The following is a 10,139-nucleotide window of genomic DNA, read 5'->3' on the forward strand; positions in this document are numbered from 1 at the left end:
GGCGGGCGGGGAGCGCACTGGTGGAGAGAGGCCGAAAAGAAAAACCTATGTAGATGAGAAAGAAATGAGGCAGGGGACGAGTGGAGCCTCGTCCTACCAGGTTATCTGCAGCCTTCCCACCCATCCCACCCCCGCCCCCGTCGTATTTTGTCACCTTATGTAATTCGGTTTCATCTGGAGGGAAGTGGCACTGGGCCGTACTTTTCTGCATCCAAGATTCCACTCTCAATAGTGTAATAACGTGAAAATTCAGGAGGAAAGGGTAACGGATAGTCAGAGGTGCCCCCTCCCGTTTCCGCCCCCAAAGCACAGTATACAAACTAATTTAGACTTTAATTTTGATAATTGTTCTCCTTGGGTTGTCCTCCAGATGTTAGCTCTAACTGCTTATTTTATGTGTTTGATAAACATACTGTACTTTCAGATGCTCATGTTATGCTAATACCGTGAGGAAGTCTCAGTGAAGAGCTTTTTTTTTTTTTTTTTTTTTTTTTATGGCCAGGGCTGGGTTTGAACCCACCACCTCCAGCATATGGGACCAGTGTCTTACCCCTTTGAGCCACAGGTGCTGCCCCAGTGAAGAGCTTTATATTAAAACAATTAAATACGTGTATGGTTGGACCTTTCACACCATGGTAAACTGCAGAAGGAATATACAGACTGAGGAGGGCAGATAGTGTTGGAATTAAGCACCCCTTGTCCAGACTGTCATACACCTCTCTAGCACAGATAGATAGCCAGGGAAACTATTAAATAGGTTAAAGTGGACTTAAACTTTGGTTTAAAAGAGTGTTTCTCAAAAAAAAAAAAAAGGAGTGTTTCTCAAAGTCTGGCATGCATCAGAATCACCTGCAGGACTTGTTAAAACACAGATTGCTGAGCCCCATCCCCAGAGTTCTGATTCATCAGATCAGGGGTGAGGCCCAAGGATTTGCTTTTCTGACAAGTTGCCAGGTGATGGTGATAATGTTGGTCTGGGAACCACTTTGAGACCCAGTGTTTTCAAATATAATTAAGAAATAGGTCGGCTGGGTGCCTGTGGCTCAAGCAGCTAAGGTGCCAGCCACCTACACCTGAGCTTGCAGGTTTGAATCCAGCCCCTGCCCGCCAAACACCAATGACGGCTACAACCAAAAAATAGCCCAGCACTGTGGTGGGCACCTGTAGTCCCAGCTACTTGGAGTCTGAGGCAAGAGAATGGCTTGAGCCCAGGAGTTGAAGGTTGCTGTGAGCTGTGATACTATGGCACTCTACCTAGGGCGACAGCTTGAGGCTTTGTCTTAAAAAAAAAAGGTAAGTCACAAGTGAAAATGAATATGGCTCCAAATTCATGATTTTAAAAGGTTAATCTAAAAGCCCTTTACAAGTAACATAAAAAGAAAAATCTGTTTTCATGTTCACACTGAGTTCACGTTGTTTCCTTTCTTCTCTAGATAAGAACTAGAAGGAGCCTCTGAGGTGGCTGCAGCTACCATATCATGCAAGATTCCTTATGGGTGAAATGTGAGGGTTTTTGTTTTGTTTTGTTTTTGCAGTTTGGGGCTGGGTTTGAACCCACTACTTCCGGCACATGGGGCCCACACCCTACTCCTTTGAGCCACAGGCGCCGCCCCTGAAATGTGAGTTCTTTCAGAAAGCACTTACTGAGAGTTGAGGACATCATTTCCAAAGATGCACACATGCTGGCATGGATGTGGAGAGAAGGGAGCACTTCTACACTACTGGTGGGATTCGCAAACTAAGACAGCCTTTTTGGAGAGAAGTGTGGAGAATCCTCAAAGATCTAAATGTAGACCTTCCATTTGACCCTGCAATCCCATTACTAAGTGTCTACCCGGAAGAACATAAATCATTTTACCACAAAGACATGTGTACTAGAATGTTTATTGTGGCTCAATTTATAATTGCCAAGCTGGGGAAACAACCTAAGTGCCCATCAACCCATGAATGAATCAACAAACTGTGGTGTATGTGTATCATGGAATTTTATGCAGCCATTAAAAAAACGGAGACTTTACGTCTTTTACATTTACCTGAATAGAGTTGAAATACATTCTTCTTAGTAAAGTATTACAAGAATGGAAAGATGAATAGCCACTGTACTCTGTACTAATACAAAATCAATATATAAACAATTACATGTTCCTAAGAATAATAAAATACTAAAATAGTCCAGTTGAGGTGTAGAGGGAAGGGGGGAAGGGGGAAGATGTATGGCAGAGGGAGGAAAGGCATGAAGCAGGATCTCACCTAATGTGCACATTGTGAGGGTGTATAACATGCCCCCTGGATGAGAACAGGAACAGAACTTTGCCCTGGAAGTGAGAACAATGTAACCTAAATATTGTATTCTTATATTAATTTGAATAAAGTTTGAAAGAAAAAAAGATGCACACAGCCATAGCCTCTGCTCCCTCCTTCCAAGGCTTTATTCAATTCAACAAACATCCTAATTGTCTAATATGAGCCAATCACTGTGTCAGAAGCTAAGGATGTAGTGGTAAGCAAAGCAGTCACATGAAAGACACATGAAACAATTACAAAAATTATCTGTAATGGGGGTTCTGCTAAGGGCTATGAAGGAGACGTGTACGATTCCATGATAGCAGGTAACTTTGAGACTTACCCTGATATAGAGGATGACCACAAAAGGCTTTCCTGAGGAAGGGAAGAAAAGACTATGTAATATAACAGCTTTGGCGAACACTGCACAGCTAAACTTGTTCCAGTACTAGCACCATGACAAAAGCAAAGCGCTAAGAAGCACATTCACCCTCTGGACGCCTTTACCAGTACTTCTGGCTACTTTTCCCTATCTCCATTGTCTTTTCCTTTGAGGGCATAGCACTGAGGAAGACAATAGAAATGATTTCTATCACAACCTTGGCTCCAGAGCGTTATTTGATGCCATAAAAACATAATTACTGTTTTCAGGCCCAGAGGTAACTTACCTATGTCCACCTGTGCCCGCGTCCTTTCTTTGAACCTAAGAAGCAGTAACCAAAGCATGTTAAGCTATGCTATGCTAGAGGTTTTCTAAAATTGTGCAAATAACACAAATGTTTTAGATATATTGTGATATTAGACTTCAGCATTAGTCTTTTAAAACATTTATTTGAAGCTTCTTTCCTTCGAGGTTTAACGATGAAATGTAACTTGTTATAATATTAGTATGGTTAGTTCATTTAAGCCAATTAGATGTTAAAATGCTTTGTGTTTTATTAGGATACCCCGAGTGGTTACCAACATGAGTTAAAATGTAAACTACATTTAGATAAAACCATTCAATCTTGTGTAATTGTTTTCTAAAAATATAAATCCAGAATTTTGTATATATAATTTGAAGTTAGACTTAATTAATTGAAACATGCTTATAAAAAAATTGGATATTCGGGCGGTGCCTGTGGCTCAGTCGGTAGGGCGCCGGCCCCATATGCCGAGGGTGGCGGGTTCAAACCCAGCCCCGGCCAAACTGCAACAAAAAATAAAAATAGCCGGGCGTTGTGGCGGGCGCCTGTAGTCCCAGCTACTCGGGAGGCTGAGGCAAGAGAATCGCTTAAGCCCAGGAGTTGGAGGTTGCTGTGAGCTGTGTGAGGCCACGGCACTCTACCGAGGGCCATAAAGTGAGACTCTGTCTCTACAAAAAAAAAAAAAAAAATTGGATATTCAATTAATTGATTGTTGCTAAGATTAACTGTAAAATAAAGGATGGGAAATAAAAAGTGTCTCTGATAATTTGGAGGGCAGAAGATAGCAGACAGCATGCATAAGAAGAATAATACCCCCCAAAGATGTCCTTGTCCTAATCCCCAGAACCTGTGAATATGTCGGGTAACATGGCCAAGGGGAATTAAGGCTGTGGATGCAATTAAGTATGCTAAGCAAGTGATGTTCGAACAGGGCATTGATCCTAGATTGTCTAAGTGGGCTCGATGTACACATGAGGGCATTTTAAAGTGTGAGAGGGAAAACCAGAGAGTTGGTAGCATGAAAAGGGCTTGGTTCTGGCTTGATGTTGCTGGTTTTGAAGATGGAAGGAGAGGGCCAAGAACCAAGGGTGGCCTCTAGAACCTGGAGAAGGAAAGGAAAATGTCTTCAAAAGGAATACGGTCCTGACACCTTGATTTTAATTCACTGAGAACTATGTCAGACTTCTGACTGCCAGAACGCTATGATAATAAATTTGTATTGTTTATGGCACTGATTTTTTGGTAATTTATTACAGTAGGAATAGAAAACTAATCCAAAAAATAAACATGAGAGGTTGGGGCAGAAGGTTACAGTGGGACGAAAACAGATAGCAGAAGATAAAATCATCTCACCAATCTTGAGAGATGTTCTTGGGAAGGACTAACACTTGATGACTGATTGAATACAGGGAACAAAAGACTGAAGGACTTGAACTGGCTTCCACATTGGCCTGTGGATGACTAAGGAAATAGTCTATAGAAAGAAACAGGGATATGAGGACAATTAATGACAATTAAGGTTATGGGGCGGGGAGCAGAGAGAGGGAAGGAGGGAGGGGGTGGGGCCTTGGTGCGTGCCACACCTTCTGGGGGCAAGACATGATTGCAAGAGGGACTTTACCTAACAAATGCAATCAGTGTAACCTGGCTTATTGTACCCTCAATGAATCCCCAACAATAAAAAAAATAATAATAATAAAAATTTTAAAAAAAGAAAAGAAACAGGGAAGGAGAAAAAAGAATTATAGGTAGAACTGTTACTTGAAAGGAATTTAGAAGTCATCACACTAATAAAATCCAGAGCCAGAGTTAAAAGCCAGTCTTCCCACCCTGCATGCCTGTCCCAGGGCTCATATCCTTCTCACATTCTGTCAGTGGTATCCAACTCCATCAGTAGTCCAGGACATGGGAATGTTTCAAGAGTGGGATGCAAAATTAAAAAGAGAATCATTCCTTAGTGTACAGGGAGTGGCTCATATAAGGCTGGAAACTATTTCATATTGGAAATCTTAGCAAATGAATTTGTTTTCCACATTTGGGAAGAAATGAATGTTCTGTGTGCTGGAATAATGGAAGGCAGGCATCATACCATTTTATTAGCTGGGTGTCGATGGGTCAACACCTTCCTGAAGATATTGTTGACCTGAGAAGTTATTCTTGAGCTGATGTTAGATTCTTAAGATTGGGATAATCAAAATAACATTTTTTAGTTTATATAGCACTCGCAATTTGCCAATACTTTTTCTCAAACTTCACTTTGAATTCATGGGAAGGAGGTACCAGGGCTGCAGAGTTAAACTTTACATTGGAAAAATCTGACCCTACTTGACCAGGAGAACATATCAGCCTTATACAAGATTAGTAAGTTCTTAATTATTAATATTATCCTAGAAGAGGGGTTCTCAGCCTTCCTAATGCCTCCTAATGCCGTGACTGTTTAATACAGTTCTTCATGTTGTGGGGAACCCCAACCTTAAAATTATTTTCGGTGCTACTTCATAACTGTAATTTTGCTACTGTCATGAATCATAATGTAAATATCCGATATGCGGGATGTATTTTCATTATTACAAAGGGATCACGACCCACAGGTTGAGAACTGCTGTCCTAGAAGATGATTACATGCTGTTTTCTTAAATATATATGTATACACACACACCCCTACCTATACATGTATATTAAAAATTGAGGTAAAACTCTAGTTGAATAAAAATAAATGAAAAAGTTATATACTCATTGAGTGAATTTAGCTGTGGCTGCCTCTGGGTGTTATATTTGATTCCCAGGAGTCTCTTTGTTCAGTGGTTACCTACTCTGCCCTAAGTCGTCTGTAGATGCACAGTTTCCTCATATGCATGGACTAAGACATTTATATAGGGCATATTAGACGTGACAAGTTGTTTGGCTTTGGGGCCCATGGGCAGCAACATTTTGAAAGCCAGAAGACCAGGAAAACGAGGAATGGTTCCAAAGTCATGGCTTGCACCTGATATAGTAGACCCTTACATCAGAGCGCTTACAAGGCCTTTTTTTGCCCATCTTTGTTTTTTGCAGCCCAGGCACAAGGGAAATTACAAAGGTAAACTGTTACAATGTTTTCTCATAATTTCATTCTGAACTTTAGTTCCTCTGCAGGCAAAGAAAAAAATATAAACCCTTGAAAACAACTTGTTTTTCTCTTAAACTCTAGGACTCGGCGCAGTCACCCATGAGTATCTCCTGCAAACCCCACCACCACCACCATTTTTTTGGATGATCTTTGTCCTCAGCCCATAACAATATTTTTCCACCACTAAGGTAATGGATTTAAAAGGAGCATTTAATAAATCAATTCACTTAAGTACTCCACCCAAGTTATTTTTTTTTAAGTCAGATTCAGAACCTTCAATGAAATCAGAAGAACAAAATTCCCTTTAGTCCAACAAAAAAGTTGTATGTAATCCTTCTCTAAAACTAAAACTGTTTTCTTGCCACAGTGCTGCAAGAATGGCCTTTTCCTAAGGAGAATTTCAAATTATGGTGCCAAAATTTTTTACTGCTTTTTAATCCATCTTGTCTTTAAATGGCATATCATTATTCTCATTACTCTGACACACAGTAGAAGGCATTTTTGCCAGGATATGGAAACTTCATCCATGTAGCAGTTCCAGTGTTTTGCAGACTCCACAGGGTATGTGGTATTCTTGGACGTAACTGGCAGGAGAAAGAACTGTTGGGTAGAGACTGTATGGCACTGAGGTTAAGAACATGGAATTTGGAATCAGAATGATGGGATGTTTGCTTTCTTAGGGTACAAATTTGGTCAAACTTCTTGACTTCACATCCTTTGCCAATGGCTTCCTTTGTTTCCTCTCTTGCCTACCAAAATTCATTTATCATGCAAGGTGATTTTCTTAAGTAGTATTTTTAAAATCAAGATATACTTCATACAACATAAATTCACTATTTTAAAAAGCGTCTATTTTAGTGGTTTTTAGTATATTGCTGATGCTGTGCCACCATCACCACTATCTACTTCCAGAACATTTCCGTCATCCTGATCTACCCTGTTTCCCCGAAAATAAGAGGTGTGCTCCCAAAGATGCGCTGGGTCTTATTTTCAGGGGATGTCTTATCTTTCCTGTAAGTAGGTCTTATTTTCAGAGGATGTCTTATTTGGGGGAAAACAGGGTATTAGTCTCATTTTCCCCTCCTCCATTCCTCAAAACCATTCATTTACTTTCTGTGTCTGTAGATTTCCCTACTCTAGATATTTTGCATAAATACAATCATATAGTACCTGTTTTTTTGTTGTTGTTGTTGTTTTTTGTTTTGTTTTTCTGACTGGATTCTTTGTTTAAAAGGCTCATATTGAGAGTGCCCTGGCGTCACAGCTCATAGCAACCTCAAACTCCTGGGCTTGGTGCTGCCTGGACCGCCATAAGAGCTGCGCCTGCCAGGCCTCCGCATGCCCTGACCAGGAACTGCGGGAGCTACACAACCCTGCGTCCTCCCTCCTGTACCCTTCCTGCCTCCACACCGGCCCGCTCGTCTGGCCAGGGACTCTGGTAGCCGCGTGCCCTCCAGAGCCCTCCCTGCCTCTGCGCAGAGCCCTTCTCCTGGCCAGAGACTGCTGGAGCCTTGGCCTCTCTGTGCCAAAGTCACTGGGCACCAGGCACTCCCAGAACCGTGCGCACCACCTCCTGCCCTGTTGCTGGATCTGGGTGTGTCATACTCCAGAGCTGCTTCCACAGCCAGAACTCTCTGGTTAGGACAGCCCCAGAGAAACCACACAGGATCACTCCCTACAAAGATCCAGTAATAATAGAGTGATCCCGCTGGGGTCTAATCTTGGAGAGACACCTCCCCAACTCTGAGGATGGCCAGAGGCAACGGTGAAAAACAATCATGAGGCAAAATCAACAGAAAAACTCCCGCAATATGAATAATCAGAGTAGATCAACTCCCCCAAGGATCAATGGGGCAAACACAGCACAAGATCCCATGCACAAACAAATTGCTGAGATGTCAGAAATTGAATTCAGAATCTGGATAGCAAATAAGATTGAATTAGAATTCTAAGCAGTAACTCAAAAGATATCTCAAGAATTCAACAAATTCAAAGACCAAATGACCAAACATTTTGATACATTGAGACAAGAAGTTGCAGCCCTCAAAGATCTGAGAAACACAGTAGAATCCCTCAGTAACAGGGATATATAATTTTAATGCAATTCCTATTACAGCTCCATTGTTATACTTTAAAGATGTTGAAAAAATAACACTTCATTTTATATGGAATCAGAAAAAAACCTCGAATAGCCAAAACATTACTCAGCAACAAAAACACAGCAGGAGGAATCATGCTAACAGACCTGAGACTATACTACAAATCGATAATGATCAAAACAGCATGGTATTGGCACAAAAACAGAGAAGTAGATGTCTGGAACAGAATAGAGAACCAAGAGATGAATTGAGCTATTTACCGTTATTTGATCTTTGATAAGCCAATTAAAAACATTCAGTGGGGAAAAGATTCCCTATTTAACAAATGGTGCTGGGTAACCTGGCTGGCAACCTGTAGAAGATTGAAACTGGACCCACATGTTTCACCATTAACTAAGATAGACTCTCACTGGATAAAAGATTTAAACTAAGGACATGAAACTATAAAAATACTTGAAGAAAGTGCAGGGAAAGCTCTTGAAGGAGTTGGCCTGGGTGAAAATTTTATGAGGAGGACTCCCCAGGCAATTGAAGCAGTATCAAAAATATGCTACTGGGACCTGATCAAACTAAAAAGCTTCTGCACAGCCAAGAATATAGTGAGTAAAGCAAGCAGACAGCCCTCAGAATGGGAGAGAATATTTGCAGGTTATACCTCCGATAAAGGTCTAATAAGCAAAATCCACAGAGAACTCAAACGTATTAGCAAGAAAAGAACACGTGATCCCATCTTAGGGTGGGCAAGGAACTCAAAGAGAAACTTCTCTAAAGAAGACAGACACACGATCTATAAATACATGAAAAAAAGCTCATCATCCTTAATCATCAGAGAAATGCAAATCAAAACCACTTTGAGATATCACCTAACCCCAGTAAGAGTAGCCCACATAACAAAATCGCAAAACCAGAGATGTTGGCGTGGATGTGGAGAAAAGGGAACACTTCTACACTGCTGGTAGGAATGCCCACTAATACGTTCTTTCTGGAAGGATGTTTGGAGAATACTAAAAATACTAAAAATAGACCTGCCATTCAATCCTATAATTCCTTTACTAGGTTTATACCCAGAAGAACAAAAATCACAATATAACAAAGACATCTGTACCAGAATGTTTATTGCAGCCCAATTCATAATTGCTAAGTCATGGAAGAAGCCCAAGTGCCCATCTACCCATGAATGGACTAGCAAATTGTGGTACATGTATACCATGGAATAGTATGCAGCCTTAAAGAAAGATGGAGACTTTACCTTTTTCATGTTTACATGGATGGAGCTGGAACATATTCTTCTTAGCAAAGTATTTGAGTAATGAAAGAAAAAGTATCCAATGTACTTATCCCTAAATTATAGCTTTCACATGAAGGCTATAACCCAACTATAGCACAAGACTATGAGGAAAGAGCCAAAGAAGGGGAAGGGAGTGGGGAGGTTAGGGAGGAGGGAGGGTAATGGGTGGGGCCACACCTACTGTGCATCTTAGAATGGGTACAGGCAAAACTTACTAAAGGCAGAATACAAATGTCTTCATACAATAACTAAGAAAATGCCATGAAGGCTACGTTGAACAGTTAGATGAGAATATTTCAGATTGTATATGAAACCAGCACATTGTACCCCTTGATTGCACTAATGTACACAGCTCTGATTTAACAATAAAAAATAAAAAAGAACAAAAAAAAAATAAAAGGCTCATATTAACAGTACTTCATTCCATTTTAAGGTTGATGATATTTTATTGTATGGATAAATATAATGTAATATATCTATTCATCAATAGGTAGACTGGGTTGTTTCCACTTTGGGGCTATTATGAATAATGTTGCCCTGAACATTCATGTTCAAATATTTATGTGAACATGTGTTCTTAATTATCTATAATATACCTACTATATACATAGGAGTAGAATTGTTAGCTTGTAAAGAGATGCTATATTTAACTTGTTGAGGAAAACAATGATTAT

Source organism: Nycticebus coucang, chromosome 10 (assembly GCF_027406575.1).
Source record: "Nycticebus coucang isolate mNycCou1 chromosome 10, mNycCou1.pri, whole genome shotgun sequence".
NCBI classification, from domain to species: domain Eukaryota; kingdom Metazoa; phylum Chordata; class Mammalia; order Primates; family Lorisidae; genus Nycticebus; species Nycticebus coucang.